The following is a 15,868-nucleotide window of genomic DNA, read 5'->3' on the forward strand; positions in this document are numbered from 1 at the left end:
TCTTAACAATAGGCATTCTGTGACTATGTTGACTGCACTTTGGGTGAAGATCCTAACTGGTCTTAGATATACATAGGGAGAAATTTGCTCAGCCAGTGTCAGTCTTAAGCATGCGTATCAGAAGATCTTTCTAGAGCTGGGAATTTTCCCATGAAAGGGATTCAGTTAGGGAAGAGACACTTGTGCCAGAGTTTTACATTCTTCTTGAACACTGCTTAAGGAACTTAGATGCCATGTCCATTTGGATCTCTGTCTGCACAGAACTTTGTCATGCCAGCGCTTTGAAATGCATCTTGAAGAGAATTCACTAGCACAGAATGAAAGAGAGTGGAAGGGGTTGGTGGGGCTAACCAGGCCCAACCCCCCTGCCTAAACCAGGATACCTAGAGCCTCTTGCCCAGGATTCTATCTGGGTGTACTTTTAATGTCTTCAAAGATCCAGGCTCCACAATCTTTCTGGGCAGTCTGTGCCGTGGTTCAGTCACCCTGACAGTAAAGAAACATTTACTGATGTTCAAAGGCAATCTCCTGTATTTCAGTGTGTGCCCACTGCCTCTTGTCTTTTCCCTCAGCATCACTGAAAAGACACTGATTCCCTCCCCTTTGCACTATTGCTTCCATATGTATGTGTGATGCCATGTAGAGGTATGTCAAAAACCTCCCTGAAGCCCAGGCAGATAATATTCCCTTCATCTACCAGTCAAGTTGATTCATCAGAGGAGTTTAAAGTGATGTTCAGCATGAAATTCCCCTGAAAAATCATGCTAACTACATTATTTGGTCATCTGTCATGTGCCTGGCAAGGATTTCCAGGAAGAGCTGCTTCATCAACTTCCTGGGGATAAAAAAGAGGCTGGCTGGTTTGTACTATGGCGAGTCCTCTTAATTGCCTTTTTTGAAGATGGGTGTCATTTGCTAACATCCACTCTTTAGCTCCTCTTCTCATCTACACCTCGGCAAAAAGCTTTTCCACTATGTCTGGCTAGGAAAAACTGTGCCAGCACAGAAAACATCTCCCATCGTGTTCTAGAAGTTGCACGGATGTCTGCCAAGTGTTTGGCAGGAAGAAAAGAAAAGTTGTCCAAAACAGCTTCCAATCGAATGTTCCTGTGATTGGAAAAGTCAGGAGAGTGCAAAGGTACTGTTTTCTATCAGTTGGCAAGGTGCGCACACAATCCCAGTGTTGTACAGCTTGCTTCTTCACCTTCCCGAAGCTGCCGCTCTCGCCGGCTGCCGGAGCCCAAGAAGCGGCTTCTTCGCGCAAAGACGATTGTGCCGCTCACAGTGCTCTCCTTAGCGCGGCTTCTGCCGAAAGACGCCCGGCAGCGGCTCTTACCTCCGGAGAGCATCCTACCTTCGTCTTTAGCTCCTCTTCTCATCTACACCTCGGCAAAACGCTTTTCCACTATGTCTGGCTAGGAAAAACTGTGCCAGCACAGAAAACATCTCCCATCGTGTTCTAGAAGTTGCACGGATGTCTGCCAAGTGTTTGGCAGGAAGAAAAGAAAAGTTGTCCAAAACAGCTTCCAATCGAATGTTCCTGTGATTGGAAAAGTCAGGAGAGTGCAAAGGTACTGTTTTCTATCAGTTGGCAAGGTGCGCACACAATCCCAGTGTTGTACAGCTTGCTTCTTCACCTTCCCGAAGCTGCCGCTCTCGCCGGCTCCCGGAGCCCAAGAAGCGGCTTCTTCGCGCAAAGACGATTGTGCCGCTCACAGTGCTCTCCTTAGCGCGGCTTCTGCCGAAAGACGCCCGGCAGCGGCTCTTACCTCCGGAGAGCATCCTACCTTCGTCTTTCGCGTCTTTTGTAGTCTACATCTTAGCAAAACGCTTCTCCACTATGTCTGGCTAGGAAAAACTGTGCCAGCACAGAAAACATCTCCCATCGTGTTCTAGAAGTTGCACGGATGTCTGCCAAGTGTTTGGCAGGAAGAAAAGAAAAGTTGTCCAAAACAGCTTCCAATCGAATGTTCCTGTGATTGGAAAAGTCAGGAGAGTGCAAAGGTACTGTTTTCTATCAGTTGGCAAGGTGCGCACACAATCCCAGTGTTGTACAGCTTGCTTCTTCACCTTCCCGAAGCTGCCGCTCTCGCCGGCTCCCGGAACCGAAGAAGCGGCTTCTTCGCGCAAAGACGATTGTGCCGCTCACAGGGCTCTCCTTAGCGCGGCTTCTGCCGAAAGACGCCCGGCAGCGGCTCTTACCTCCGGAGAGCATCCTACCTTCGTCTTTCGCGTCTTTTGTAGTCTACATCTTAGCAAAACGCTTTTCCACTATGTCTGGCTAGGAAAAACTGTGCCAGCACAGAAAACATCTCCCATCGTGTTCTAGAAGTTGCACGGATGTCTGCCAAGTGTTTGGCAGGAAGAAAAGAAAAGTTGTCCAAAACAGCTTCCAATCGAATGTTCCTGTGATTGGAAAAGTCAGGAGAGTGCAAAGGTACTGTTTTCTATCAGTTGGCAAGGTGCGCACACAATCCCAGTGTTGTACAGCTTGCTTCTTCACCTTCCCGAAGCTGCCGCTCTCGCCGGCTGCCGGAGCCCAAGAAGCGGCTTCTTCGCGCAAAGACGATTGTGCCGCTCACAGTGCTCTCCTTAGCGCGGCTTCTGCCGAAAGACGCCCGGCAGCGGCTCTTACCTCCGGAGAGCATCCTACCTTCGTCTTTCGCGTCTTTTGTAGTCTACATCTTAGCAAAACGCTTCTCCACTATGTCTGGCTAGGAAAAACTGTGCCAGCACAGAAAACATCTCCCATCGTGTTCTAGAAGTTGCACGGATGTCTGCCAAGTGTTTGGCAGGAAGAAAAGAAAAGTTGTCCAAAACAGCTTCCAATCGAATGTTCCTGTGATTGGAAAAGTCAGGAGAGTGCAAAGGTACTGTTTTCTATCAGTTGGCAAGGTGCGCACACAATCCCAGTGTTGTACAGCTTGCTTCTTCACCTTCCCGAAGCTGCCGCTCTCGCCGGCTGCCGGAGCCCAAGAAGCGGCTTCTTCGCGCAAAGACGATTGTGCCGCTCACAGGGCTCTCCTTAGCGCGGCTTCTGCCGAAAGACGCCCGGCAGCGGCTCTTACCTCCGGAGAGCATCCTACCTTCGTCTTTCGCGTCTTTTGTAGTCTACATCTTAGCAAAACGCTTTTCCACTATGTCTGGCTAGGAAAAACTGTGCCAGCACAGAAAACATCTCCCATCGTGTTCTAGAAGTTGCACGGATGTCTGCCAAGTGTTTGGCAGGAAGAAAAGAAAAGTTGTCCAAAACAGCTTCCAATCGAATGTTCCTGTGATTGGAAAAGTCAGGAGAGTGCAAAGGTACTGTTTTCTATCAGTTGGCAAGGTGCGCACACAATCCCAGTGTTGTACAGCTTGCTTCTTCACCTTCCCGAAGCTGCCGCTCTCGCCGGCTGCCGGAGCCCAAGAAGCGGCTTCTTCGCGCAAAGACGATTGTGCCGCTCACAGTGCTCTCCTTAGCGCGGCTTCTGCCGAAAGACGCCCGGCAGCGGCTCTTACCTCCGGAGAGCATCCTACCTTCGTCTTTAGCTCCTCTTCTCATCTACACCTCGGCAAAACGCTTTTCCACTATGTCTGGCTAGGAAAAACTGTGCCAGCACAGAAAACATCTCCCATCGTGTTCTAGAAGTTGCACGGATGTCTGCCAAGTGTTTGGCAGGAAGAAAAGAAAAGTTGTCCAAAACAGCTTCCAATCGAATGTTCCTGTGATTGGAAAAGTCAGGAGAGTGCAAAGGTACTGTTTTCTATCAGTTGGCAAGGTGCGCACACAATCCCAGTGTTGTACAGCTTGCTTCTTCACCTTCCCGAAGCTGCCGCTCTCGCCGGCTGCCGGAGCCCAAGAAGCGGCTTCTTCGCGCAAAGACGATTGTGCCGCTCACAGGGCTCTCCTTAGCGCGGCTTCTGCCGAAAGACGCCCGGCAGCGGCTCTTACCTCCGGAGAGCATCCTACCTTCGTCTTTCGCGTCTTTTGTAGTCTACATCTTAGCAAAACGCTTTTCCACTATGTCTGGCTAGGAAAAACTGTGCCAGCACAGAAAACATCTCCCATCGTGTTCTAGAAGTTGCACGGATGTCTGCCAAGTGTTTGGCAGGAAGAAAAGAAAAGTTGTCCAAAACAGCTTCCAATCGAATGTTCCTGTGATTGGAAAAGTCAGGAGAGTGCAAAGGTACTGTTTTCTATCAGTTGGCAAGGTGCGCACACAATCCCAGTGTTGTACAGCTTGCTTCTTCACCTTCCCGAAGCTGCCGCTCTCGCCGGCTGCCGGAGCCCAAGAAGCGGCTTCTTCGCGCAAAGACGATTGTGCCGCTCACAGTGCTCTCCTTAGCGCGGCTTCTGCCGAAAGACGCCCGGCAGCGGCTCTTACCTCCGGAGAGCATCCTACCTTCCTCTTTAGCTCCTCTTCTCATCTACACCTCGGCAAAACGCTTTTCCACTATGTCTGGCTAGGAAAAACTGTGCCAGCACAGAAAACATCTCCCATCGTGTTCTAGAAGTTGCACGGATGTCTGCCAAGTGTTTGGCAGGAAGAAAAGAAAAGTTGTCCAAAACAGCTTCCAATCGAATGTTCCTGTGATTGGAAAAGTCAGGAGAGTGCAAAGGTACTGTTTTCTATCAGTTGGCAAGGTGCGCACACAATCCCAGTGTTGTACAGCTTGCTTCTTCACCTTCCCGAAGCTGCCGCTCTCGCCGGCTCCCGGAACCGAAGAAGCGGCTTCTTCGCGCAAAGACGATTGTGCCGCTCACAGTGCTCTCCTTAGCGCGGCTTCTGCCGAAAGACGCCCGGCAGCGGCTCTTACCTCCGGAGAGCATCCTACCTTCGTCTTTCGCGTCTTTTGTAGTCTACATCTTAGCAAAACGCTTCTCCACTATGTCTGGCTAGGAAAAACTGTGCCAGCACAGAAAACATCTCCCATCGTGTTCTAGAAGTTGCACGGATGTCTGCCAAGTGTTTGGCAGGAAGAAAAGAAAAGTTGTCCAAAACAGCTTCCAATCGAATGTTCCTGTGATTGGAAAAGTCAGGAGAGTGCAAAGGTACTGTTTTCTATCAGTTGGCAAGGTGCGCACACAATCCCAGTGTTGTACAGCTTGCTTCTTCACCTTCCCGAAGCTGCCGCTCTCGCCGGCTCCCGGAACCGAAGAAGCGGCTTCTTCGCGCAAAGACGATTGTGCCGCTCACAGTGCTCTCCTTAGCGCGGCTTCTGCCGAAAGACGCCCGGCAGCGGCTCTTACCTCCGGAGAGCATCCTACCTTCGTCTTTCGCGTCTTTTGTAGTCTACATCTTAGCAAAACGCTTCTCCACTATGTCTGGCTAGGAAAAACTGTGCCAGCACAGAAAACATCTCCCATCGTGTTCTAGAAGTTGCACGGATGTCTGCCAAGTGTTTGGCAGGAAGAAAAGAGAAGTTGTCCAATACAGCTTCCAATCGAATGTTCCTGTGATTGGAAAAGTCAGGAGAGTGCAAAGGTACTGTTTTCTATCAGTTGGCAAGGTGCGCACACAATCCCAGTGTTGTACAGCTTGCTTCTTCACCTTCCCGAAGCTGCCGCTCTCGCCGGCTGCCGGAGCCCAAGAAGCGGCTTCTTCGCGCAAAGACGATTGTGCCGCTCACAGTGCTCTCCTTAGCGCGGCTTCTGCCGAAAGACGCCCGGCAGCGGCTCTTACCTCCGGAGAGCATCCTACCTTCGTCTTTCGCGTCTTTTGTAGTCTACATCTTAGCAAAACGCTTCTCCACTATGTCTGGCTAGGAAAAACTGTGCCAGCACAGAAAACATCTCCCATCGTGTTCTAGAAGTTGCACGGATGTCTGCCAAGTGTTTGGCAGGAAGAAAAGTTGTCCAAAACAGCTTCCAATCGAATGTTCCTGTGATTGGAAAAGTCAGGAGAGTGCAAAGGTACTGTTTTCTATCAGTTGGCAAGGTGCGCACACAATCCCAGTGTTGTACAGCTTGCTTCTTCACCTTCCCGAAGCTGCCGCTCTCGCCGGCTCCCGGAACCGAAGAAGCGGCTTCTTCGCGCAAAGACGATTGTGCCGCTCACAGGGCTCTCCTTAGCGCGGCTTCTGCCGAAAGACGCCCGGCAGCGGCTCTTACCTCCGGAGAGCATCCTACCTTCGTCTTTCGCGTCTTTTGTAGTCTACATCTTAGCAAAACGCTTTTCCACTATGTCTGGCTAGGAAAAACTGTGCCAGCACAGAAAACATCTCCCATCGTGTTCTAGAAGTTGCACGGATGTCTGCCAAGTGTTTGGCAGGAAGAAAAGAAAAGTTGTCCAAAACAGCTTCCAATCGAATGTTCCTGTGATTGGAAAAGTCAGGAGAGTGCAAAGGTACTGTTTTCTATCAGTTGGCAAGGTGCGCACACAATCCCAGTGTTGTACAGCTTGCTTCTTCACCTTCCCGAAGCTGCCGCTCTCGCCGGCTGCCGGAGCCCAAGAAGCGGCTTCTTCGCGCAAAGACGATTGTGCCGCTCACAGTGCTCTCCTTAGCGCGGCTTCTGCCGAAAGACGCCCGGCAGCGGCTCTTACCTCCGGAGAGCATCCTACCTTCGTCTTTCGCGTCTTATGTAGTCTACACCTCGGCAAAAAGCTTTTCCACTATGTCTGGCTAGGAAAAACTGTGCCAGCACAGAAAACATCTCCCATCGTGTTCTAGAAGTTGCACGGATGTCTGCCAAGTGTTTGGCAGGAAGAAAAGAAAAGTTGTCCAAAACAGCTTCCAATCGAATGTTCCTGTGATTGGAAAAGTCAGGAGAGTGCAAAGGTACTGTTTTCTATCAGTTGGCAAGGTGCGCACACAATCCCAGTGTTGTACAGCTTGCTTCTTCACCTTCCCGAAGCTGCCGCTCTCGCCGGCTCCCGGAACCGAAGAATCGGCGTGTTCGCGCAAAGACGATTGTGCCGCTCACAGGGCTCTCCTTAGCGCGGCTTCTGCCGAAAGACGCCCGGCAGCGGCTCTTAACTCCGGAGAACATCCTACCTTCGTCTTTCGCGTCTTTTGTAGTCTACATCTTAGCAAAACGCTTTTCCACTATGTCTGGCTAGGAAAAACCGTGCCAACCCAGAAAACATCTCCCATCGTTTTCTAGAAGTTGCAGATATGTCTGCCAAGTGTTTGGGAGGCAGAAAAGAAAAGTTGTCCAAAACAGCTTCCAATCGAATGTTCCTGTGATTGGAAAAGTCAGGAGAGTGCAAAGGTACTGTTTTCTATCAGTTGGCAAGGTGCGCACACAATCCCAGTGTTGTACAGCTTGCTTCTTCACCTTCCCGAAGCTGCCACTCTCAGGAGGTAAGAGCCGCGGCCGGGCGTCTTTCGGCAGAAGCCGCGCTAAGGGGAGCACTGTGAGCGGCACAATCGTCTTTGCGCGAAGAAGCCGCTTCTTGGGCTCCGGCAGCCGGCGAGAGCGGCAGCTTCGGGAAGGTGAAGAAGCAAGCTGTACAACACTGGGATTGTGTGCGCACCTTGCCAACTGATAGAAAACAGTACCTTTGCACTCTCCTGACTTTTCCAATCACAGGAACATTCGATTGGAAGCTGTTTTGGACAACTTTTCTTTTCTTCCTGCCAAACACTTGGCAGACATCCGTGCAACTTCTAGAACACGATGGGAGATGTTTTCTGTGCTGGCACAGTTTTTCCTAGCCAGACATAGTGGAAAAGCGTTTTGCTAAGATGTAGACTACAAAAGACGCGAAAGACGAAGGTAGGATGCTCTCCGGAGGTAAGAGCCGCTGCCGGGCGTCTTTCGGCAGAAGCCGCGCTAAGGAGAGCACTGTGAGCGGCACAATCGTCTTTGCGCGAAGAAGCCGCTTCTTGGGCTCCGGCAGCCGGCGAGAGCGGCAGCTTCGGGAAGGTGAAGAAGCAAGCTGTACAACACTGGGATTGTGTGCGCACCTTGCCAACTGATAGAAAACAGTACCTTTGCACTCTCCTGACTTTTCCAATCACAGGAACATTCGATTGGAAGCTGTTTTGGACAACTTTTCTTCCTGCCAAACACTTGGCAGACATCCGTGCAACTTCTAGAACACGATGGGAGATGTTTTCTGTGCTGGCACAGTTTTTCCTAGCCAGACATAGTGGAGAAGCGTTTTGCTAAGATGTAGACTACAAAAGACGCGAAAGACGAAGGTAGGATGCTCTCCGGAGGTAAGAGCCGCTGCCGGGCGTCTTTCGGCAGAAGCCGCGCTAAGGAGAGCACTGTGAGCGGCACAATCGTCTTTGCGCGAAGAAGCCGCTTCTTGGGCTCCGGCAGCCGGCGAGAGCGGCAGCTTCGGGAAGGTGAAGAAGCAAGCTGTACAACACTGGGATTGTGTGCGCACCTTGCCAACTGATAGAAAACAGTACCTTTGCACTCTCCTGACTTTTCCAATCACAGGAACATTCGATTGGAAGCTGTTTTGGACAACTTTTCTTTTCTTCCTGCCAAACACTTGGCAGACATCCGTGCAACTTCTAGAACACGATGGGAGATGTTTTCTGTGCTGGCACAGTTTTTCCTAGCCAGACATAGTGGAAAAGCTTTTTGCCGAGGTGTAGATGAGAAGAGGAGCTAAAGAGTGGATGTTAGCAAATGACACCCATCTTCAAAAAAGGCAATTAAGAGGACTCGCCATAGTACAAACCAGCCAGCCTCTTTTTTATCCCCAGGAAGTTGATGAAGCAGCTCTTCCTGGAAATCCTTGCCAGGCACATGACAGATGACCAAATAATGTAGTTAGCATGATTTTTCAGGGGAATTTCATGCTGAACATCACTTTAAACTCCTCTGATGAATCAACTTGACTGGTAGATGAAGGGAATATTATCTGCCTGGGCTTCAGGGAGGTTTTTGACATACCTCTACATGGCATCACACATACATATGGAAGCAATAGTGCAAAGGGGAGGGAATCAGTGTCTTTTCAGTGATGCTGAGGGAAAAGACAAGAGGCAGTGGGCACACACTGAAATACAGGAGATTGCCTTTGAACATCAGTAAATGTTTCTTTACTGTCAGGGTGACTGAACCACGGCACAGACTGCCCAGAAAGATTGTGGAGCCTGGATCTTTGAAGACATTAAAAGTACACCCAGATAGAATCCTGGGCAAGAGGCTCTAGGTATCCTGGTTTAGGCAGGGGGGTTGGGCCTGGTTAGCCCCACCAACCCCTTCCACTCTCTTTCATTCTGTGCTAGTGAATTCTCTTCAAGATGCATTTCAAAGCGCTGGCATGACAAAGTTCTGTGCAGACAGAGATCCAAATGGACATGGCATCTAAGTTCCTTAAGCAGTGTTCAAGAAGAATGTAAAACTCTGGCACAAGTGTCTCTTCCCTAACTGAATCCCTTTCATGGGAAAATTCCCAGCTCTAGAAAGATCTTCTGATACGCATGCTTAAGACTGACACTGGCTGAGCAAATTTCTCCCTATGTATATCTAAGACCAGTTAGGATCTTCACCCAAAGTGCAGTCAACATAGTCACAGAATGCCTATTGTTAAGAAGTGACAGCTTCCATCAGAATGGCAGCTATTGGTCCACAAAATGGATTAATGGATGGGAATTATCTACGTGGGTTAAAAACAAAAATAAAGAGTTGGTCTTTATTTATCAATTTCATGGCAATATTGATAAGGGAAGAAAAAGATCTAAGTCCTTGACTTTCTGGACTCGAGGAAAGATTTTAAAAATTCCTTGTAAAAATGTATGATCACAATCAGACTATTGAAACCATTTTAGTTGGGAACAAAGTTCCAAAATTGTCTAGATAGTGGCAAAGAAGCCAAGAAAATAGGAAAGAAACAAAAAGAGAGCAAAAGAGTCAGCTTCAGTGTACAAGCTCGTTCTAGAAGTAGTCTGCTGGGAAAAGGAACCCCCAGCTAAATTTCCAATGTATTCCTGCGCTTGATTCAGTAACTGGTCAATGTAAAAACCAATCCTTTTGTACAACTTCTTCCAGCAACAAAAACTCCAACAGGTTGACACTACCATCATGCCTGTTCCAGACATATTTAAAAGAGAAATGATGATTTTCTTGAAAACCTACTTACATAAAAGTTGCAAGATGGTGGAGGGATTCCCACATCCTCCTTCCTCCATCTGGCTTGAAAGTATATTTGATAAAATATGCAACAAAGCACATGATTTATAAGGGAGAGTCAAATGGATGATTTGGGAATCGATCTCTTGTTGATAGTAAACTTCATATCCACTCGGTGTGACCTTTTTAAAACAAAATGTGGAGCTGAGGCATGAATCTGCCACAACAATTGTAAAGCAAACATACACACTCCCCTTCATATGCCCCCCCCTCCACACACACCTAGGCACACACAGAGATCAGCATAGCAGATCATGAACACCTTGGAAAAGACTGAAATGCTAAATGCCTCTCTTGATGGGCAAAAGAGCTGGTGCAGTAATTCAAATGCCTGGTACAAAAATTCTGTTTAATATTTAGCTCCTATTTAAAACACAGCTTTTCATTTCATTCTATTTACAGAATATTTTCATTTCATTTGTTTCTTTAAAATTACTTAGTTCTCACCTGTTGTATGTCTAGGAATATTTTCTTCCAAAAATAGAAAAAAATAGATGATATCTTTTCAGCAGAAAACATTGGTTGATACAATTTTAAACCATCATGATATGGAAGAATTCTTCTGTCCCTCTCGAAGGTGGAAGAAGCATTTGGATCACAGATCATCTACAATGAAATACTTGACATGTTTAAGATGCTTTCAATCAATTTTGATCGTCAATTGCTTATTTGTTGTAAACAGTAATTTTTCAGTGAAGGGAAAGTGTGTGTGGTATATCTACATGATATGTTCAAAGGCAGTTCCTACTAATGGCCAGGCTGAATTCCAGTAAATAATGTCCCGAATGATATTTTGCCGCCTTCTTTGGCACTTCATGAAATCTTACCCCGATGAAGTGCTGAAACAAAGAGATTTTCTCTTAGAGAGTGTCTCATGTTGTAACCTATCCCATGGATTTTATGCTGTAATTCTTATCTCTTTTAAAATTTACTATCTTCTGTACAGTTTTCATGAAACTTTCTGTTACAGTAGTGAATAGCACAGATAAATGTCATTTTGTACAACTTTGAATTTACCCCAAGAGCTGAGAGAAAACTTGATCCTATACTTCAATCCGAGTTTCTTCTATAGTCCAACTTTGTTTCTCTACCATCAAGCTTCTCCTTTGTTGCTGCTCCAAGCCCCGTCCAAGGTGACCTTGAATACTTTCAGGGATGGGACACCCACAACTTCTCTGGGCAACCTGTTCCAGTGTTCCAGCACTCCCACAGTAAAAAAGGCCTTCCTTTCATCTAATATGTGTAGGAAATCATAAATCTAGGCATAGAAGCTTGGAGTGCAAATTTGAAATTCTTTGGATTTGAAGCACATTTTATATGAATACTGACTTACAGATGACTAAAAGATGTTGATGGGCATTTGAGCTGACAAGTTTTGAAAAAGTGCACGGAAATTAAAATTGAAACCACTAAAATTAAAAACTCCTTGCCATTTTCTTTTTCCTCTCCTATTCAAAATTGCATATGTCAGATATCAGTGCTTCATGCAAACCTCTCAGATGCTCTCAGAGAAAAAGCTTTTCTTTCAGACTAAGTTGCGGTTGACGTAGAACACTAGCAGGAGTGAAAGATTTTCTGGGCATCGGGGCAGCCCGTTCTCCTTGGATTTGTGTGCAGAATGCATTTTATCCAAACTGGAAAATAGATCCCAGCTCTGTTCTATTCATCATTCTTACTTCATCAGGCCAGAAGATTCTGTGAAAAGTAGCCTGTGGACCTTGAAGACAGCGCATGTGAACCAGATGAGAGGTGATAGAGAAGTTGAGGGAGAGAAGAAAGAGCATGAGGCTGAAACCAGAAAGTATTTCTCCACGTGATCATGGAAGATTGCAGGAGCCACTTGGTACTATCAAACCAGCCCAACTTGGCACTGGTGCCACCTTGGGTCTGGGAGCCATGTTGCATATCGTGCATTTTAAGGAGCCAGCTGGCCACACCCAGCCATATGCCCCCAAACACAAACCAAGGCCCTTTTCTCTGGCAAACAAAACTCAGCTGCCCTGCTTCTGGATGGCAGATTGCAGGAACCACTTGGTACTATCAAACCAGCCCAACTTGGCACTGGTGCCACCATGGGTCTGGTCACCATCCTGCCTATTGTAGCTTTTCAGGAGCCAGCCGGTCACTCTCAGCCATAGGCCCCCAAACACAAACCTCGGCCCGTTTCCCTGGCAAACAAAAGTAAGCTGCCCCGCTTCTGGATGGCAGATTGCAGGAGCTACTTAGTACTATCAAATCAGCCCGACTTGGCACAGGTGCCACCTTGGATCTGGGAACCATCCTGTGTATCGTGGATTTTCAGGGGCCACCCAGCCACTCTCAGCCATATGCCCCCAAAAACAAACCACGGACCTTTTCTCTGGCAAACAAAACTCAACTGCCCCTCTTCTGGATGGCAAATTTTAGGACGCACTTTGTACTACGAAAACCGCCCGATGTGGCAGTGGTGCCACCTTGGCTCTGGGAACCATCCTGCGTATCGAGCATTTTAAGGAGCCAGCCGGCAATTCCCAGCCGTATGCCCCAAAAAGAAACCACGGACCTTTTCTCTGGCAAAAAAAAATCATCTGTCCCACTTCTGGATGGCAGATTGCAGGAGTCACTTTGAACCATACAACCAGCCTTACTTGGCACTGGTGCCACCTTGGATCTGGGAACCATCCTGCCTATCGTTGATTTTCAGGGGCCAGCCTACCACTCTCGGCCATAGGCCCCCAAACACAAACCACAGCCCTTTTCTCTAGCAAACAAAATTTAGCTGCCCCGCTTCTGGATGGCAAATTGCAGGAGCCACTGGGTACTACAAAAACAGCCCGACTTGGCACTGGTGCCACCTTGCGTCTGGTTACCATGCGGCGTATCGTGCATTTTAAGGAGCCAGGTGGCCACTCCCAGCCATATGCCCCCAAACACAACCCACGGCCCTTTTCTCTGGCAAACAAAACTCAGCTGCCCCGCTTCTGGATGGCAGAGTGCAGGAGCCACTTGGTACTATCAAACCAGCAAGACTTGGCACTGGTGCCACCTTTGGTCTGGGAACCATCCTGCGTATTGTGGATTGTCAGGAGACAGCCGACCACTCTCGGCCACAGACCCCAATCAAAAACAAAGGTCCGTTTCCCTGGCAAAAAAAACTCAGCTGCCCCGCTTCTGGATGGGAGATTGCAGGAGGCACTTGACACTGTCAAACGAGCCCCACTTTGTACTGGTGCCACCTTGGGTCTGGGAACCATGCTGCGTATCGTGGATTTTCAGGAGCCAGCCGGCCACTGCCAGCCACAGGCCCCCAAACACAAACCACAGCCTTTTTCTCTGGCAAACAAAACTCAGCTGCCCCGCTTCTGGATGGCAGATTGCAGGAGCCACTTGGTACTATCAAACCAGCCCGACTTGGCACTGGTGCCACCTTGGGTCTGGGAACCATCCTGCCTATCGTGGATTTTAAGGAGCCAGCCGGCTACTCCCAGCCACAGGCCCCCAACAAAAACCACGGCCCTTTTTTCTCGCAAACAAAACTTAGCTGCCTCACTTCTGGATGGCAGATTGCAGGAGTCACTTGGTGTAATCAAACCAGCCCGACTTGGCACTGGTGCCACCTTGGGTCTGGGAACCATCCTGCGTATCGTGGATTCTAAGGAGCCAGCCGGCCACTCCCAGCCACAGGCCCCCAAACAAAATCAACGGCGCTGTTCCCTGGAAAACAAAACACGCCTGCCAACTTTTTGATGGAGTTTGCAGGAGCCACTTGGTACTATCAAACCAGCCCAACTTGGCACTTGTGCCACCATGGGTCTGGTAAACATCCTGCGTATCGTGGATTCTTAGGAGCCAGCTGGCCACTCCTAGCCACAGGCCCCCAAACAAAAACCTAGGCCTATTTCTCTGGCAAACAAAAGTAAGCTGCCCCGCTTCTGGATGGCAGATTGCAGGAGACACTTGGGACTATCAAACCAGCCCAACTTGGCACTGGTGCCACCTTGGATCTGGGAACCATGCTGTGTATCGTGGATTTTCAGGGGCCAGCCGGCCACTCTCAGCCATATGTCCCCAAACAGAAACCTCCGCCCGTTTCTCTGGCAAACAAAACTCAACTGCCCCTCTTCTGGATGGCAAATTGCAGGATGAACTTGATAGTAAAACCGCAGGCCGACTTGGTAGTGGTGACACCTTGGGCCTGGGAACCATCATGCGTATCGAGCATTTTAAGGAGCCAGCCGGCCACTCCCAGCAATATGCCCCCAAAAACAATCCACGGAATTTTTCTCTGGCAAACAAAAATCAGCTGCCCCGCTTCTGGATGGCAGATTGCAGGAGCCACTTTGACCCATCAAACCAGCCCGACTTGGCACTGGTGCCACCTTGCATCCTGGAACCATGCTGCCTAGCGTGGATTTTCAGGGGCCAGCCGGCCACTCTCAGCTATATGCCCCCAAACAAAACCCACGGCCCGTTTCCCTGGCAAACAAAAGTAAGCTGCCCCGCTTCTGGATGGCAGATTGCAGGAACCACTTGGTAGTATCAAACCAGCCCGACATGGCACTGGTGCCACCTTGGGTCTGGGAACCATCCTGCGTATCGTGGATTCTAAGGAGCCAGCCGGCCACTCCCAGCCACAGGCCTCCAAACACAAACAACGGCGCTTTTCCCTGGAAAACAAAACTCGCCTGCCAACTTTTTGATGGCAGATTGCAGGAGCAACTTGGTACTATCAAACCAGCCCAACTTGGCACTGGTGCCACCATGGGTCTGGTAACCATCCTGACTATTGTAGCTTTCCAGGAGCCAGCCGGTCACTCCCAGCCATAGGCCCCCAGTCACAAACCTCGGCCCGTTTCCCTGGCAAACAAAAGTAAGCTGCCCCGCTTCTGGATGGCAGATTGCAGGAGCCACTTGGTACTATCAAACCAGCCCGACTTGGCACTGGTGCCACCTTGGGTCTGGGAACCATGCTGCGTATCGCAGATTCTAAGGCGCCAGTCGGCCACTCCCAGCCACAAGACCCCAAACACAAACAACGGCGCTTTTCTCTGGCAAACAAAACTCAACTGCCCCTCTTCTGGATGGCAAATTGCAGGACGCACTTGGTACTATCAAACCAGCACGACTTGGCACTGGTGCCACCTTGGGTCTGGGAACCATCCTGCGTATTGTGGATTGTCAGGAGCCAGCTGGACACTCTCGGCCACAGACCCCAATCAAAAACAACGGCCCGTTTCACAGGCAAACAAAACTCAGCTGCCCCGCTTCTGGATGGGAGATTGCAGGAGGCACTTGACACTGTGAAACCAGCCCCACTTGGCACTGGTGCCACCTTGGGTCTGGGAACCATGCTGCGTATCATGGATTTTCAGGAGCCAGCCGGCCACTCCCAGCCATAGGCCCCCAAACAAAAACCACAGCCTTTTTCTCTGGCAAACAAAATTCAGCTGCCCCGCTTCTGGATGGCAGATTGCAGGAGCCACTTGGGACTATCACACCAGCACAACATGGCACTGGTGCCACCTTGGATCTGGGAATCATCCTTCCTATCGTGGATTTTCAGGGGCCAGCCGGTCACTCTCAGCCATAGGCCCCAAACACAAACCACGGCCCTTTTCTCTGGAAAACAAAACTCAACTGCCCCTCTTCTGGATGGCAGATTGCAGGAGCCACTGGGTACTATGAAACCAGCCCTACTTGGCACTGGTGCCACCTTGGGTCTGGGAACCATGCTGCGTATCATGGATTTTCAGGAGCCAGCCGTCCACTGCAAGCCACAGGCCCCGAAACACAAACAACAGCCTTTTT

This window comes from Melospiza melodia, chromosome 2 (genome assembly GCF_035770615.1).
Source record: "Melospiza melodia melodia isolate bMelMel2 chromosome 2, bMelMel2.pri, whole genome shotgun sequence".
NCBI lineage: Eukaryota > Metazoa > Chordata > Aves > Passeriformes > Passerellidae > Melospiza > Melospiza melodia.